Here is a 17,562-nt window from a genome sequence, read left to right on the forward strand (position 1 = left end):
ATTAGATGTGTATAAAATCTCACAGCAGCACATTTCCTCAGTAGCCTATTTTAAAAAATGGTTTCCTTTTTGATACGTGCATTGATAAGTTTTCACAGATTGTTCACGCACTCGAAAGAGAAAGCGATATTGTTAGACAATCCACAAAATGTAGGCGTTCATGTGGATCCGTGCCCTCTAGCCCTTGTGCGTACACCATCCATCAGGTTCGTTTTTGCAGTTTTCACTGAGGTCTACGTGCACGCGCACGAGAGAGCCAGTGGTACTGTGTTTGCGATGTTTACGAGCATGAACTGTGTCCCAGTCTTTTAAAACTTGCAGTTTGTTGCAGATGTAGACTATGATAAGCAATACGTCCTTATTCAGAAACGAACTAAACCGCGACACTAGCCTATAGCACTGAGTCGCCATTAGTTTTACGCAATTTGTTAGGCTACTTGAGGTTGAACAGGTGGGCCCCAATCATCAAGAAACGGGTTCTTTTGTATGATGACGAAAACTGTGGTAATAGCAGCAGGCTCGGATGCTACGGACTGAGATTCAAGGTAAGAAAATATTGGGGGGAAAAACGGACTCATCGGTGAATTATTCGTTAACGATTTGCCTGTCGAATCCGCTCTAATCATGCCATTATATATGTCAAATAACTGTAGTTAATGCCTCGATCAAAGGTTATGATTAAACCTATGATTAACCTGAAGGTTAGTGGTTTAATCCTTAATCACGCAGTTCTTTTGGGTCTTATCAAAACGGGATCTCACTTTTTTCAGTGTCAAGTGTCAGATCGCCTAATTGGAAGCCCTTGAGCGCGTAGACCTACGCCGCCCTGTTCAGCATATTAACACTGATAACTAAGTGAATAGTTTCATATGGTGACCTGTGGGGTGGGGGTGGTGTCTTTGCCTTTCAATCGCTGATTGTTACTCCATTGCCCTTGTAAGTGTACCCTTGAGATGGGTATTGAATTGCTCCAGGGAGAACGGGGGAAATCCATCTTCATGCAATGTGTGGGCTGTAAATCTGCCGGCCGCCCTTGCCTTGACAAAGGCATTTATTAAGCAGATAAATTAATTTTGTTTCGTTCTTGTAAGACGCCCCTCATTCCAGTTAGGCCTGCACATCGTACACCATTTATTTCCTGTAGCTCAACAAGGCTCTTGCCGGCGTCAATTTACACAAGTTTTACCAGCATAAATTCAGAGCTTTAAACCTTTCTCTTCATTGCGAGCTTAGCTAACATGCACATCGCTGTACCCCGGCGTTTACCTTAGCCAGGGAGCGCGGCAGATTCTCCAGATTTCTCACACGCGTTTTTAAAAAAACTACAGGTATTTGAGGTGCACGTGATCTACCAAGAAGAGCACGCACACGCGCGCACACAAAAATGCAGTTCAGCTATACTTCAGTGTAATCATTTTTCTGTGGCGCATTAATAGGCTATGTAGCATATAGCTCCTTTGGTTTCTTAACATTGTTCTTTTTAAAAAATACATTTTTAATGTACTATTCTTAGCACACTTCCTGAATTAAACTCCTGGTCATCCAGCTTATCACTGGACCCTGAGAGGGACACTTCTCTTGTTTTAGACAAGTGAGGTGGTGCAGTGTCATGTTGGCATTTACACAAATAACCTCTCTACACAGATAGGGCACTGGCTTTTCTTTACACTGTGAGTTTAACATTCACACACACACCAAGTCTGACAGAGATACATAGTTTTATATTCAATGTATTGCTTCTATAAACAAACCTTTTAAATATGTAGGTTGCAAATGCACATTTTGTATTGGGGGGGGATCCACTCGTCTTATTTTTTGAGTGGTGTTCCTATCGCAGGTCTGTACTAAGGGCAGCTTCCTGTGTCTGAGAGGATGTTGGGATCACCACTGTGCAGCTCAAAGATGCGTTTCTGTCACTCTCAGGACTTAAAATTATCTCTTGCACCCATGGTTTGGCCCAAGGTGCATTTTTTTTCAATCCACTTCTACCTTTAGTGTATTTCTGCTGTACAGATAATGTGCAGGTGATGTTCAGCCATCCTAACTGTGAAAATCCTTATCTCCACCACTTCTACTGCTGCCCTTCTTTTCTTCTGCCCCTTGCTGCTGGAGGCCGTCCGTCTGTCCTCAGAGTTGTTTGTCTCGCTGCTGCCATTGCACAAGAAAGTCCCCAAAATTGATAGGAAAGTGCCGATGTGGTTGGGGCTGCTGGTGGCAGGTGGCTGCTCCAATTAAGGGATCGTTCTAGTGTGTGAATGAGCCTAGTATGGAGACCGGTCTGTGCCAGTGCTGGCTTTGGGGACTATAAATTCCAGTTGTACCTTTCTGTTGTTAGGATGCAGGTTTAGATTACACTTATTGATTATCTGTGGGCCTCTGTGCCTTCTGGTGATACCGCATTTATGTATTTCTGAGAGTAACACCGATGTTCTCCATTTCTGTGTGTTGCTTTGGATAAGAGTGTCTGTGAGTAATTGTAATGCGTAATGTGGAGTTTTGAGATGACATCGGAAGTATGAACCTTTGAATTGGGGACAAGAGGGTAAGGGAAAGCCTCACTGATATGTTTGGTGAGAACGCTTGCTTTCAGAAACTCCCTCTCAGTCTCTCACTTACTAATCTCTTTAACCTTTTACTCACGTGTTAACGTAGTGGCTCTCAGACTGTGTACGCGTTTCGAGTGAGAGCGAGCTGTTCTCAGGCTTCTGAAGGCACTTCAGCTGCTAGCGTGAGCCGCAAAAACAGGAAAACTCGGCACTGTAAGGAGTGGCAAGTTGTTTGGTTGAGGGACGTGGGCTGTAGGGTTTTCAGGGGGGCTTTGAGTCGGTAATGCTGTTCTGAAAGGCAATTCGCGGCTTGAGAAATCTCTGTTTATGTTGGTTTGTCAAACACGAGCGCAAACAGAGCCAGCACCGCAGCTTGGTCCTGCCTGCATTTGATTGGTCATTCAGAACCCAATGGGAAGCCGTAATTCAGGACTAAATTACACATTTTGACAAATAAGTTACCCCGTCACCAACTGCGTTTGTTCAAACAACTGTAGTCTTGGGGCTTATAGAAAAGACTGAGAACTGAAATGGAATTGTACTGCTAGGTTGACCTCGAGAAAGCAATTGGCCCCCACCATTCACTTGCGTTTAATTTATTATAAGGAATATGTTTGAAGAAGCACGCTTCATTACACTGTCATAACTGTCTGGAATATTATGACAAATATAGAAAGCCAGTAAGAGGCGAAAGAAAGTGATATTGATTTATTTAAATCCCAATAATTGCTTCATGACTTTGGGGCATAAAAATACGTGTTTCTCGTTTCTACAGAAATTGCTACAAATCACAATTTAAGGAGCACAGGGAGTATGGGAAGAAAACAAAATTCAATATACGCAGATCATATTCACAGAGAGAGAAAAAAAAGTTCAATTTGGACGTGATTGCTATAGGAAAATGTGCCTTGGATAAATCACGAGAAGTCCGAATTGCTCGGCCATTATGAAAGGGCGTAAATAGTGGCCTATTTTTAACGCCGCCCTGGCCATCGGCCCGGAACGTGGCAACGACAGGGGCTGAATTTCTGCCAAGCGTCTGCGTGTGAATTTGTCCTTGGGCTCACAGGTGGCTGCTGGGAAAAAAGGAAGTGTGGAACTCTGACTGCAGCGCTCATTACTGTCACTGTTCTGTTCTTTTCAAGAGCTGCGGCTGCTCGTCGGAGCAGACGCTCAAGGCTTTGCCACCTCATGAGCCGAACGAGAGAAAAGATGGGAAATATATTCTTCTGGAGAAGTTGAGGGGAAAAAAAATCCTACTGTAGTTAATTGAAATATTGCTCGGGAGAGAATTTGCTGAGGGAGGGTTTATTACTGGTGCTGCCTGCTAAGAGTAGGATGGGAATGGAATTGTGGTGAAAATCAGCTCCCAGGTGTACAATGATAAGATAGTATAGGGCAAACACTCTTTTTCCCATCCCTGTTGCCCATAAGTACATTGTCTCTTTATCTCTCCATAGGTTTACACAGTCGCTATCAGTGAATACAGCTGCTGGACATTAAGCAGGTTTCCAGCTTATCTCAGGGCTCTTCTTGTTTTGTCCAGGGAGGGAGATCTATAATGGGGTAGGTCAGTTCATAAGCCGTGCCTTGGTTAGCCCTCGCTAGCCACAGATGCCTTCTGTGGTTGTTTTTGTGTGCCTTTTGCCATTGCAAGCTCTCAGTTTAAGTGTCAAGTGGAACTTGTGGAACCACATAGCTGGGTAGCACGCTCTCCTACGTGTATTAGGAGCAGTTTTAACAGGAATATCTGTCAACTGAAGTGCTAGCTGCTGTAAATCTCTCTTTATTGTAAGGCGGTGTGGGCGTGGCATTGTGCGACTCGTGTGAGATGGGACCCCGGTCGCAGTCGCAGGGGCGATGCATTGCCACAGTGAGAATGTGGGCGAAGGGCGTGTCAGTACTGGGCGTGGCGGTGAGGTCCTAATGCCGGAACAGTACCAGACCTTTGGACCGCATTCCAGAGTGGAACGGCGTTCCAAACTGCAGGGAATGGCCCCGGGTTTGTGCCAGATCTGGGTCGGATACGTATTTGTTTTGGATTCAAATACTTTTCTGTGCTCTGTTGATCTTGCCTGGTGTAATTGAGCCTGCCAATATGACCAGAGGACCAGGATTTGCACTTTTTGAGAGTATTTCATTGGTTCAAATACACCAGACAAGATCAGTAAAGTATAGAATAGTATTTGAATCCAAAACGAATACGTATTTGACCCAGGTCTGGTTTGCACATTGTCCACAGTCACTCCAGTCCTCTGTTCATCCATCCATCCATCAGTCCTTTTACTGGTTGCCGTAACTCAGAATAACCCCGGGGGGGAAAAAAAGGAGAAACAAATAAATGATTGAGAGCTGTTGGTTTTAGCTGCAGGCTAACGTCAGAGGAACGCAAACAGTTGGACGGCCGTACTGCGCAGATCTTTCAGGGTTTACCCTCCCTTGCGTGGTGAGAAGGTCGCCAGCGAGCTGTTTGTGGAACGCCCTGCTGGAACCAGACCAGCTGGCAGCTGACTCCTGTCACTTTGTGTGACCTATTATCACACAGCTGTGATTTTCATTGACTGTGTGTGGACCGCTTCACAGGTTCGGTGTGTGTGTGTGTGTTGGGGGGGGGGGGGGGGGGGGTATACTACGAAGGAAGCTTAACATATCCAGGGTTTCTTTGCTTTCGTTAGCTGGCTTCACAAAACCTAACAACCGCAGTTGGGCTTAACCGGTGGTTATCATCAACTTGCTGAGTGAACACCAGGCTTAGTTAATCAAGCTCTGTGCGCGTTCCCTTAAAAGTGGCGGTGTCTGTAAAAATGAGCCTATAGCTGTACAGCATGGACCGTACTCGAGCAGCCCGTTATTCACCTGAGGAAAAAAAAGACTGATATGGACTGATATAATGGACGGATATGAAGAACATAAAACAATCATGATAAAATGTAACTGTTGCCAACAAAGCCAGGGATGAGGGTTGGCAAAAAAATGCTTATAGTGTAAACTTGTTAGTTAATACCTAATTTAGGCTACCTTACCACTCCTAATGAATACATCTACACTCACTAACTGTTTATTTCTAATGATATTTAACCTTAAACCTGATAGCCTACATGATATTTAAAATAGGCTGTTGCCTGAAGCAATCGCGCCAAAGTTTATTCATAAAGTCAAGAATTATGGGACTCAGGCTAGTGTCCCATTGCTAAGATATGGGTACGTAAGGTGCAAGAAGCTTGTTAAATCGATCGTTTTGTGTTCCTATGGCCCAGCCAGCATTTTAAATTCAAGCTGGCATGCGTGCATGCTTTAAAGTGCTTTATAACAGCGATGTTGCCACTGCCTTTTTTCCCTCATATTAAATACTGTAAGATTTACAAGTGCATAAACCTGAACACAACATAAAAGTTTTATGGGCATTTTTTACCATCCAGGTCTACTTCACAGCAATTGCACTCAAGTATATTGTGTACAATTTTCTGTTTGTGTGCATGCTGCTATTTTGTAGGCTAGAGCTGCTTGTGCTCTGCTTGCAGACAGACCATCTCGCGCACAGGTCGTGCCTGCCGTCCGGGGCACTCCAGGGATGTTCGGGGGGCGGGTTGGGTGCGGGGCTCGGTCGTAGTATAATGGGTAAGGAACTGGGCTTGTAACCTAAAGGTCATAGGGCGACTCCCCGGTAGGACACTACCGTTGTACCCTTGAGCAAGATACTTAACCTGCATTGCTTCAGTACATATCCAGCTGTATAAATGGATGCAGTGTAAATGTCATGTAAATAGTTGCGTAAGCCACTCTGGATAAGAGCGTCTGCTAAATGGCTGTAATGTAAATGTAATGTGTGGCATGCAGCGTCCTATCAGCTGGATGATGAGGGCTGATTATTGGGTCGTGGCCTGGGGGCCGGATGCCCTCGGGTGTTCTGATTCGCTGTTGATGCTCTCTCTCACAGCGCAGTCATGGACACAGCGCGGTTCTCAGCCGCGTGCAGCTCGAGCCTCAGGCTCTGCTCTCGCCGGCGAGGGGCAGACCGATGCCTCTCGTTAGCGCTCTCGCCCAATTAAGTCTGATAAACTGGGAGGCCGTTAATGATTCCCCGTACCCCGTAACGATTGGCTCAGTCTGGATTTGCTCTGAACGCTTCGGAAGGTCTGTGCTCAGGCAGTTTAAGCCGTAAAAGCAGGTCATTAACACGACACCTCGGATCGCTGCGAGTCTATTAACGAGAGAGACAAATGAGATTTTTGTCTCGCTTCTGATAAAAGCGGCACATCTTCCGTGCACATTCGCCTGAGGTGAAAATGGAGACGGAGTCAGTCCCAACCATTTGGGGATCCAGGTTTATAATAAGCAGTTTTCAAATTTCTCTTTTCCTAACCAACTGTCAGCCATTTCAAATGGGCACAAACAGATGGCGTGTGAATTTTAAAATTTCCCTCATGAGAACAAAATTGATTTCTCGACATGTTTATGTGCTCAGTGGTGTCAGTTCCCCGGGTAAATAGTTTTCTGGAATGCCATTTTACATCTGTGGCCCTCCGTGTGAATATACGGTTTTCTGTCCTCTTAGACAGACATCACTTCTTAAACTGTCATTTCAAAACCGTAAGTTTTCTCTTTACTTCCTGCTATAAAGACAATAACGGCAGCAGAGAAAGGGGTGCCAGCCACTAAGGGCTTATTGTGTTTGGTCTCTAATATGGCTACATTGGCCAGGCTTGGTTCCAGGTCCATGAGTACTAACTCATTGATTCAGACAGAGAGGAGGCTATTTCAGCATCAAACGCTGGTCAGCTTTACATGGATGAGCCAGTCACAGAAAATCGCATTTCAGTCTCACTTCAGAATAACCCAGAGCTTCTCTGTCATCACACATATCAAGAAGGAGATGTCTCTTGGCAGTAATGAACTGTCTTAAAAGCTCAGCAGGCTGCCAGTACATTCTCCTGTGCAAACAGGAAGGAAATAATGAACGTATACAGTCATATTTGCCATAATGATATCCCACAAACCGCTAGTGATACTGAAGATCAAAACTGAGGAGAAGTTCCACTGAGATGTTTACTGCTGTTAGTGCTCTGCTTGTCTTAAGCCGCTCTTAATGTCAGATTCAGTTGAAATCCAGTGAAGATGACTTTTGTGGTGAAGTCTATTTTTGGGAATTGTTTTTTTTTTTTTTTTGCTGTCGTAAATACAGGGAGAAGCAGAAAACATAAGAAAAAATGGATGTTGTCAGTGATGGATGTCAAAGGTACTCTTGTGTTGTTTTAGCAGATGTATATGCTGTTCTGCTGTTAAAAAAACAATGGCAGTATCACTGAAAATAAGATGACTGAAAGGACAATCAATGAGAGGGCGATGATGCAGATCTGCTAATACTGCTGAAAGAATTAAAGGCCCATGAGCCTGCTTGTAAATGCACCCTGTAGAATTGATCACAATGCAATACGCTCTACCCCCTGCCCACCCAGACAAAATGTATCTTTCTCTCATAATCTGTCTTTTTATTTGTGGATGTGCAGGTTTGTACACCATGAGGATGAGCCAGTGTTAATGAGCATTGAACAGAAGCGTGGACAGTCCTTTCTAGTGTATTTTGCACTTTATTCAGAAGGTGCAGCAGAGAGGGGTACAGACAGGGAGCAGCAGAGAGGGGTACAGACAGGGGGCAACAGAGAGGATTACAGATAGGGTGAAAGCAGAGAGGGGCACAGACAGGGGGCAACAGAGAGGGGCACAGACAGAGGGCAACAGAGAGGGTTACAGACAGGGGGCAGCAAAGAGGGGTAAAGACAGGGCAGCAGAGAGAGTTACAGACAGGGGGCAGCAGAGAGGGGCACAGACAGGGGGCAACAAAGATGGTTATAGAAGGGGGGAAAACAGAGGTTTACAGATGGGGAAAGCAGAGAGGGTACAGACAGGGGGCAGCAGAGAGTGTTACAGACAGGGGGAAAGCAGAGAGGGGTACAGACAGGGGGCAGCAGAGAGGGTTACAGACGGGGGGAAAGCAGAGAGGGGTACAGACAGGGGGCAGCAGAGAGGGTTACAGACGGGAAAAGCAGACTTGATGAGATTCGTGTAAGGGACTCAGAGTACTGCATCTGTACTGCTGCATGTACTGCACCACAGTGTACGCCTACATTATATTTCCTAGTAAAACACTAACATCAGTTTGCCTTTGTATGTATAATTAGGCATAACACAGTGCTCATGTATGGAGGACTAAATTAATATGATTTTCTATTATGTATTTATTAAACAGAAAAGTAATGTAGGTCAATTTTATACCCTAGTAGCCATGAAATTATCCAGTACTGGAAAGAACGGTGTTGTATTTTCTGAAGTATGTGCATTCTTGTACAAACATGCTTGATTGCACTCAGTGTTGGACATATTAGTTGAAAAACGTCTAGTTTCATTAGTGAAGCATATTTTAGAATATATGTGTACCTTGAAGTAATCCAACATGTAATCATGTAATCTGTATAATAGTAACTGTAATCAGATTATACATTTATACGTATCCTGGCATGATTAGTTTGGATAAGAGCATCTGCCAAATGCCTGTAATGTAATGATTAAGCAACCGAGATTGCATTTAATCTGTTACCACCAAACATTTGCAATTTGCACTATATACGGGTTGTGAAAGCATGCTCCACAGTGCATACTCTGCAGTGTGGCAGAAAAAATATCAGAGTAAATGTGTCATTCACAACACCCCAAATTCAATACCAGTCATTTCCCACACTCCAAATTAATTGGCGGTCCATTTACCACACAATTCAGCCAATGGGAGCAAGGAGAGGAAGAGAATTCCTCATATTTAGGTTTTTTTTCAAATTAATTTTGATGAGCACTTATGAAAGTAGAATCATCTTGGTGAGCAAGCCCTGGGGTCTCCCGGATCCCCCTCAGAAACGCGAGAATGCACAAGCGGCTTCCCGATAGCTGAATAAGTAACAGCTGCACAACAACAGAAGGCCCTTACTGGCTGGAGCTGGAGCTGGATATAACTCTCTCAGCGAACCCCCACTGTGATGGGGGGGGGGGGGGGTTGAAAGCTGTAATTTGGCTCGTCATTTTGCAAGCAAGGGTGCAATTCTGTCTCCACACCCTCCCTCCCACATCAGACATTAATGCTGCCATGGCTGTCAGCACATGAGCTCGCATCGTGCCCACACTGGAATTACTGTCCAAGGCTGAAGCCCAAAGAAACATCACCACTGTATCCATGCCCCACCAGGCCGAGATCCACTCTGTTTGTGCCACACTGAGCCAGGATCCACTGTGTCTGTACCCCACAGAGCTGGGATCCACTGTGTCTGTACCCCACAGAGCCGGGATCCACTGTGCCTGTATCCCACTGTGTCTGTATCCCACAGAGATGGGATCCACTGTGTCTGTATCCCACCAAATTGGGGTCCGGTGGCAGACCTTTGGCACTCCAGACCCTTATGCTGTTATGCTGGTCATGTAAAATGTGCAGCAGATGATGGACCCTCCTCTGCAGTTATGAAGCACTGGGTAGATGATCATGAGTCCTTTGGAATGCATTGCTTGCACAAGCATGTGGATACCTTTTGTTTTCCAATCACAGGGTTGGTGTGAATTCAAATTAAAGTTGTTACCCAAGGAGCAGTTCTAGTTCAAACCTCAAAAAGTGGGAATTGACCATTACAAAGATAGACCTGGGAGTAATAGAATTGGTACGTAATGGGACTGGAGACATTTTGGAACCATGCCCATACCCCTGTTCAGCAGGGGTAATGGCCTGGAAAAGTGACATTGGGTTTGCTGTAAAACAAAACTTTATTTCTTTCCCACCAGAACCACAAAAACTGAGCTGCAACCACTGCTCTCTCGCTGACAACTCTCTGGAACTCCCACTGCTCTCCGGAACTCTCTGGAACTCCCACTGCTCTTCGGAACTCTCTGGAACTCCCACTGCTCTCCGGAACTCTCTGGAACTCCCACTGCTCTCCAGAAATCTCCGGAACTCCCACTGCTCTCCAGAACTCTCTGGAACTCCCACTGCTCTCCAGAACTCTCTGGAACTCTGGCAGTCTTACAACTCCTGGAACTTCTGCTACTGCTGTAGATACATTTCTGAGCACTCCAAAATTCTTTCTCTGTAGCACATAGCAGAGAGCAAGGTGAACAGATATACTTTACTTCAGCCATATTGCATACCCTATTTACCGGTAAAGTAACAGATTGTTGTTTAAAAGTTGTTTCCTTTGGGTGGCTATGTATCACCCATGTTAGAGCTACAGCCATTGAGATCAATCAGGGCTGTGTGGCTTGGTAATTAATTGATAGTGTCCCCACAAATTAGACCACAAATTAGCCTATGGCTATCTTGGGTGTATGGCTTTTTGCCATTTGAAATTAATTACTGAAAATGAAAGGGAAAATGGGTAGGCTCATGTCTGCTTAACATTTAAAAATAATGCACCTTGTGGTTACAGAATAAAAATATGTGAGCATGCACAACAACAGCAAAAACAACAAAAAAGTAATAAAAATCACACCCACTGTGGAATTGAAGTCACACGGTGCAAAGAAAACAAATATTTTTCATTCTGGCTGCACAAAAGATCACGTCACCCTGTAATTTACATGAAAGGGCTGTGGTACGACTGTGAGCCGAGGGTTGTCTCTGCTGTTTTGTTACGTAAACACACACACGGCTGTAAATTTGCTTGTAAATAACTCTTGTCAATAAAAGGCACGGATGCCAACGTCTGAATTCATTTTCGCAAACTGGCTCCATGGCTTTTCTTTTTCTCACTGAACAGCGAAGTGGGAGTGAACTTTAACCCGGAAGTGTTGTTTTCACCCCAGGCCTTTTTCTGCATTGTACCTACACTTGCACATACGCAGGTTTTTTTTTAAATTTATTTTTTATTTTTTTATTTTTAATCTAATCAAAATACGCCATTCTGACACACCTGTAACTTGTAAGTTTGGGCAACATAATACAGAAATATGATTTGCTCGAAAATATCGTTTTTGGATTTTGAAAAATCACAGGTAGAATAAATCACTGGCTTGCTGGAATGGCAGAGTGTGTCGCCTCCAGCATTAAAGTCGGTCCATCAAAGAAGAGTCTGCATACTGTCTGCATCCATTATGTAACTGACTCTGCTTTGGCTGCCCGGGTTTTCCCAGTAACATTTTTGAGCCGTTTAGAGTGACAGATTGACCAAAGGCCAGTGAAAGTGCTGGTGCAGCCCAACTTAATGTGTTTACAGTTTGTGTGAGACAGCGAAACCCACCGGAAACCAGCTCTCCTTCCCTTTCTTAAAGAGACAGTTACCACATTTCAGGCAGGACAGCTCACACATTTAGATTTAATATTTTTATGAATATTTAAGTACTTTTTTTGGTTTGGCGCTGAATGGATTTGTTCTACTCGGTCTAATGGGAAGCACAATGAATCTCCCCTATTAACAGAAGAATACCAAAAACCCCTCTCCAGTATATAGAAGCAGATCCAAACAACAGGTGGTTGCTCGGGTGGTGGAGGGTTGAGCACAATGCTGTGCAGAGCAAACGAAAAACGCAAAAGCAGCGCAGACAATAAGCAGCACGCCCTGGGAGATCGAACTGTTGGTTTAAAAAGGTGCTCCGTTGGTGATGTGTGCATGTGATTGGATGGGTATGAGAAAATGTGTTGTGTGTATGATTGGTTGTGATTGCTGATCAGTATGTGATTGCTGATCTAGTGACACCTCGTAGCAGCTCACAGACATTCCCATAATAGCCAAAGCTGTCCCTTCATCAATAATTAAGTGTGCACATGTTAAAAAAAGATGGGATGTCCGCCCCCCCCCTCTCTCTGTAGATAGTGTGCACCTTTTTTAAAAGTTTGGAGTCAAGGACGTTCCCGCCATTTGAGGTGTTCCTGCCATTTGAGACATTCCCGCTGTTCAAGATTTCCCTGCTTAAAATGTGCATCACTTGGCCAGCGAACCGACTTGTATTGGGAACACTAAAGAATCAGCTGCCAATGATAGTCCTTATGAAATATTGCCTGTGAGAAAATAACCCACTCAATTTTCTGCATTTTGCACTGAAACAGGAGTTTATTTTCCTTTGAATTGTGCTGGTAAAATGACCGTCTTTCTTCTCTGGTGATTTTTTTGTTAAATTTAAAAATCTTTTATTTTTTTGCAGATGCATAATGCATTCTGCTCTTGTGGCTTGTATTGGTCCTGCTGTGTTCACAGTGCCATGTGCCTTTCACTTTCTTATTTGTGCTTTAAAAAGATGAAAAAACCGAGTCGAGCTGAAGAGATGGTTCATTTGGCCTAAAACCCACTCTAATCAGGCGTAATGTAAACAGTATGTGGCTACACTTTCTGAGCTCCCACTGATTGCAAGTTATATATATATAAAAATACTCAAAGATTAGGAGTATCAGAACGCTGTGAAGCTCCCTTTCTGTTGGAACTGATGGATGGAGCCATAGAAGAGCAGTGATTTGCCAGCAGGTTTTTTCCCCGTCCGTCAATCCCAGGCAGCTCCTGGTGATTGGGCGTGTCGTGTTTTCTGCTTGAGGATGAGTTTCTGATCCAGTTACGGTGTTAATGGTGTTTGTTAATGTTCATGTGCGGTGCAGCATTACTGAACTGAAAGCGAAGGCCTGGGAGTACTTGTCAGAGAGCCTGGCCTTCAGAATCACCTTTAGCTGCTTATTCTTTTATTATAGCTGGCCTTAAAGGCAGCCACTGTTGTGCTAATGGAATGTTATCATTCAGGCTACGTAGGAACGAGCACGGGTTACCTTTCTGAGAGGTCTGCAGAGGTTCCAGGCAGCTGATTCCATTACTTTGCACTTCTTACGAAAATTCAGGCTTTCAGATCTCATTCAGCTTCCCTGGCGCTCATGAAAAGCATATTAGCCGTTTGCCATCTCTGTGAATAGCCCCTCTCGGACTTTCATTTTTTAAATGAACGGTCCGCCTCAGATATAGAGTTCTGTCGGGCTCAGATCCATTCAGACAGTTTTCTTTCATTCGCCTGTTTGCTAACACTAATGCAAAAGGACTGTGAAACATGGTTTTTTCCCATGACATTTTTGTAAAATATACCATTCAGGAACAACAGAGGAAAAACTTCCACCTCCATCCAATTACCAGCTGAGCATTGTGGTTTAGTCACCTTGGGGTTTGAACCAACTGTATCGGTTATTAGCTGATCAGATCTTATAATGTGACATAATAAGGTTGTCCCATAATGCCAGCAGTGTACTGTTTGGTGCTGGAGTGTCAGAACTCTGCTGTTTGGTTATGGAGTATCAGATGTCTGCTGTTTGGTTCTGGAGTATCAGAACTCTGCTGTTTGGTTCTGGAGTATCAAAACTCTGCTGTTTGGTTCTGGAGTATCAGAACTCTGCTGTTTGGTTCTGGGAGTATCAGAACTCTGCTGTTTGGTTCTGGGAGTGTCAGAGCTCTACTGTTTGGCTCTGGAGTATCAGAACTCTGCTATTTGGTTCTGGGAGTGTCAGCCTGCTGCTGTTAGGCTGTGCTGAGTATGTCCTCAGCGCACAGGGGTTATCTGATGTGAAAATGGGACAGAGAAGAGCGCCAGTGTGCTGTGACACCCCCACACTGCCCTTGATGGTGATGGGGGCCGATGCCTGCTGTCTACCCTGCGGTGAGAGGGGGTGTGTGGGGGTGGGGGTGGGGGTGGTGGAAGGGTGTTTTTTTGCCCATGGGTGTTTTTTTGTTTTGTTTTTTTCCCTCACTGGAGATCATGTGACACATGGCCAGCCAATGGGACGTCTCTCCTCTCCTTCGATGCTTCTCCCCACTGTCTCTTTCCTCTGGCCCGGAAACACTGAGGAAGAGAGTCTGTAAGCAGGCAATGGTGATGAATACCATAACGACAAACTTTTTGAAATATGTTGTCCTGATTTTGTACAAATCTTTTGTTGCCCTGGTGACCTGAGGAGAGTCAGAAGAAACTGATCCTAGATCAGTCAGGAAAAGTTGGGGGGGGGGGGGGGGGGGCGGGTCAAATCAGTGTTTTCTGTGCTCTGTTTGGATGCCATTTTACAGTCAATGCTTCCCGCTTTATTTCGCTTGGAGAGGGAGCAGGAGCCCATCTTTGGATGAGCGAGTCTTGGTGTACATGCTTGTTCTCTGGCATCTAGCTGGAAGTCTAATCAGAGAGATTTACATTGAACAGAATTAACAGAGTGGGATGTTTTCACTAACATAGTGCTCATTTAACGCAGTGGAAGTCTTCACTACCATAGTGCTCATTTAACACAGTGGAACTATTCACTAACATAGTGCTCATTTAACACAGTGGAAATATTCACTAGCACATTCTTTAGTTTCATTGAGTGCCAACCTGCAGTAAGACATGCATCTCTCAGGTGGTTCTACCACAAGGCCCTGGCATATTTGAGTTTAATAAATAAAGTCTGGCAATGTAATATTATGTGCATATGCATGTTTTGTTTTGATTAAACATGAGTGTGAACACTGGGAATAGTTTGGTTGTGTTTTTGGTTTGTCCTATGAGAGGAAGGGAAGCGTGCTTATGGTCAGATCCGAGAATCTGTCACAAGGTTTGCTACAAACAGTGTGACTCCTTGCATGGCTTTTACCAGGGATATAAAGCCAGTGTGATACAGGGTCTGTCTGTCTGGTTTTTCACCTGCTTAAGCTCTGAATAGGTATTGTGTTCTGTTCTGTGCTGTTGCGGTCCTGTTTTTTTTGCATTGATGTTAATTTCAGTTCTATAAAAATATCGTTAATGGTACAGTAAACCCCCCCCCCCCCCTCCCCCAGTGTGATGTCACTGTCCCCGATTTTACAGTCTGATGCCACAGCTCCTCTGAGCCAAACAAAGACGCTAATGTGCAGTGACAGGGCATACTGAAGCCATGTCCAAATTAAGCAAATCCGCATCAACTGAAATGGTTTTTTTGTGGGTAGAGACCATGTTTTATTATTTGCACTCTTTCTGTGATGATAAGAATGACTTCATGTGGTACTGTTAAATAAAATGGGAATGATTGGCTCAGAAAGAAGTTAGGAAAGTCAAGAAAGAAAGAAGGGAGAAGCATATGCTTTGTGTTGTTTGACAAAGAGAGAATACAGATTTCTTAAGCACAGATTCCATAGTCAGTGTTTGTCTTCAGGGTTTGGGGAATCCTGTACTCTTTTTGGCTTGGGCGAATGTCACAGAAAAATCATCATAATGATGGCTTGTACATTCCACTCATTTTCAATCAAATTCTGTCGGTGAAAGAGCAAATGTTGACATCTCATCCATGAGCATGCACAAAACATTCCTCTAACTGCTTCAGCTCGCAAAGCACTCTTCACCGTGCACTGTGTGGTGGACGTCCTCATCGGTCTCAAGAACTGGACACTCTCATTGCTGATCAGTTCATCATTCCAGCGGTCTTCAACGTATGTGAAAAAATGCTTTGAGAATACGTATCCTGAAAAGCACATTCCACAGTGTATGGATGTTTGTGCTCAGTTCTTTGTCATTAGCCTTTGTAGCATGTAGGTCAGGGTGTTGTATTTATGGGAGAGTCTTGTAATGTGTGCGTCCTGTTTCCTGGGCTGTCCTTCAGGGCAGACACCGGGTCCTCAGGGCATGTGTGTCTCTGGATCCTGAGGCAGGCTCTGCAGCCAAAGCCTCTGGGGCCTGTAGCAGAAGATGAATTCGTTTTTTTTTCCCGAGGTGTGGCAGGTGATTAAACAAACAAAGGAGCGGGTGAGTAGCGCACACACACGCACACACACGCACACACACACACACGTGCGCGCGCGGGGAGCTAAGCTAAGCTGATTACCGGCAGAGCGTAGACGCACCAGAGTTTAAGCGCGCGCAGCTGCGTCCGCTCCGGCTCGTCAGAGCCAGCCCGACTTGTTCCAGGGAGAGGCAGGCACGCCATTGGCTGGCAGCCTCCCCGACTCGTCAAGCTCAGCCCTGCCTGGTGTGTAAGCTGGCGTGCTCCAAGCGGGAGGCTTGTACTTGTGGCAGCTTAGACCACAATATCGGGCACCGCCGCCTGCCCTATTGGACTATCAGGGCCGCAGTACACTCACGTCAATAGTATTATATTATTTTTAATTTCATTTTGTTTTTTTTTTAAAGTCATTTTTTTGTTTTTGTTTGGGGATTTGTGACAGATCAGCCGGCGCAAGCTGGATTCTGATTCCACGGGAGAAGAGTAAGTTTGTTTAAAGTTTCTTGTCTTTGTCCCACTCACCCCTCACCCCCTGACCCTTCCTCTTCCTCCTTGTCCTCCCTTTTCTCTCCTGCAGTCTGTGTGACCTCCTGTTGGAGGAATGTGTATTTTGGGAAGAGTGAGCTGGTGTATTGAACCTGAGAGTGGATGCTGTACCACCTGTACTCTTGCAGGATGTTTGTCCTCATGAGGGACGTCTGTTCCCCTGCGGGACGTCTGTTCCCCTGTGGGACGTCTGTTCTCCTGGGGGACGTCTGTTCCCCTGCGGGACGTCTGTTCTCCTGTGGGACGTCTGTTCTCCTGGGGGACGTCTGTTCCCCTGCGGGACGTCTGTTCTCCTGTGGGACGTCTGTTCTCCTGGGGGACGTCTGTTCCCCTGCAGGATGTTTGTCCCCATTCGAGATGTCTGTTCTCCTGGGGGACGTCTGTTCCCCTGCAGGATGTTTGTCCCCATTCGAGATGTCTGTTCTCCTGTGGGACGTCTGTTCTCCTGTGGGACGTCTGTTCCCCTGCGGGACGTCTGTTCTCCAGTGGAACCTCTGTGGGTTATGGCCACAGTCTTCAGCCTTATTCAGCTTTCTGAAAAACTGTGTCCAGCTGTGGGGGCTTGTCCCAGCTGTGACTGTACCACTGTAAATATAGCACCTTGTCAGGTGGCTCTAGCTTTGTGTCACTGTTGGAGAGTGGTCTTTATCGATAAACCAAGTAATGTAAAGAAACATTTTATAACACTTCCTTTCACAGTCCCCTAAATACTAAGTCTTTACCTGGTACATATGTGGTAAAATAATTGGGCACCTAATT

The 17,562-nt window shown here is 45.0% G+C and overlaps 1 long non-coding RNA gene across 1 annotated transcript; it reads left to right on the forward strand.

The window, feature by feature from the left end:
- The first annotated feature begins 266 nt into the window (after positions 1-266).
- Positions 267-11,287, forward strand: LOC118213248. Its single transcript, XR_004762375.1, has 2 exons — positions 267-545; positions 10,362-11,287. It is a non-coding gene; the product is annotated as an uncharacterized LOC118213248 (long non-coding RNA).
- The last annotated feature ends 6,275 nt before the right edge of the window (positions 11,288-17,562 follow it).

This window comes from Anguilla anguilla, chromosome 14 (genome assembly GCF_013347855.1).
Source record: "Anguilla anguilla isolate fAngAng1 chromosome 14, fAngAng1.pri, whole genome shotgun sequence".
In the NCBI taxonomy this organism is placed as follows: Eukaryota; Metazoa; Chordata; class Actinopteri; order Anguilliformes; family Anguillidae; genus Anguilla; species Anguilla anguilla.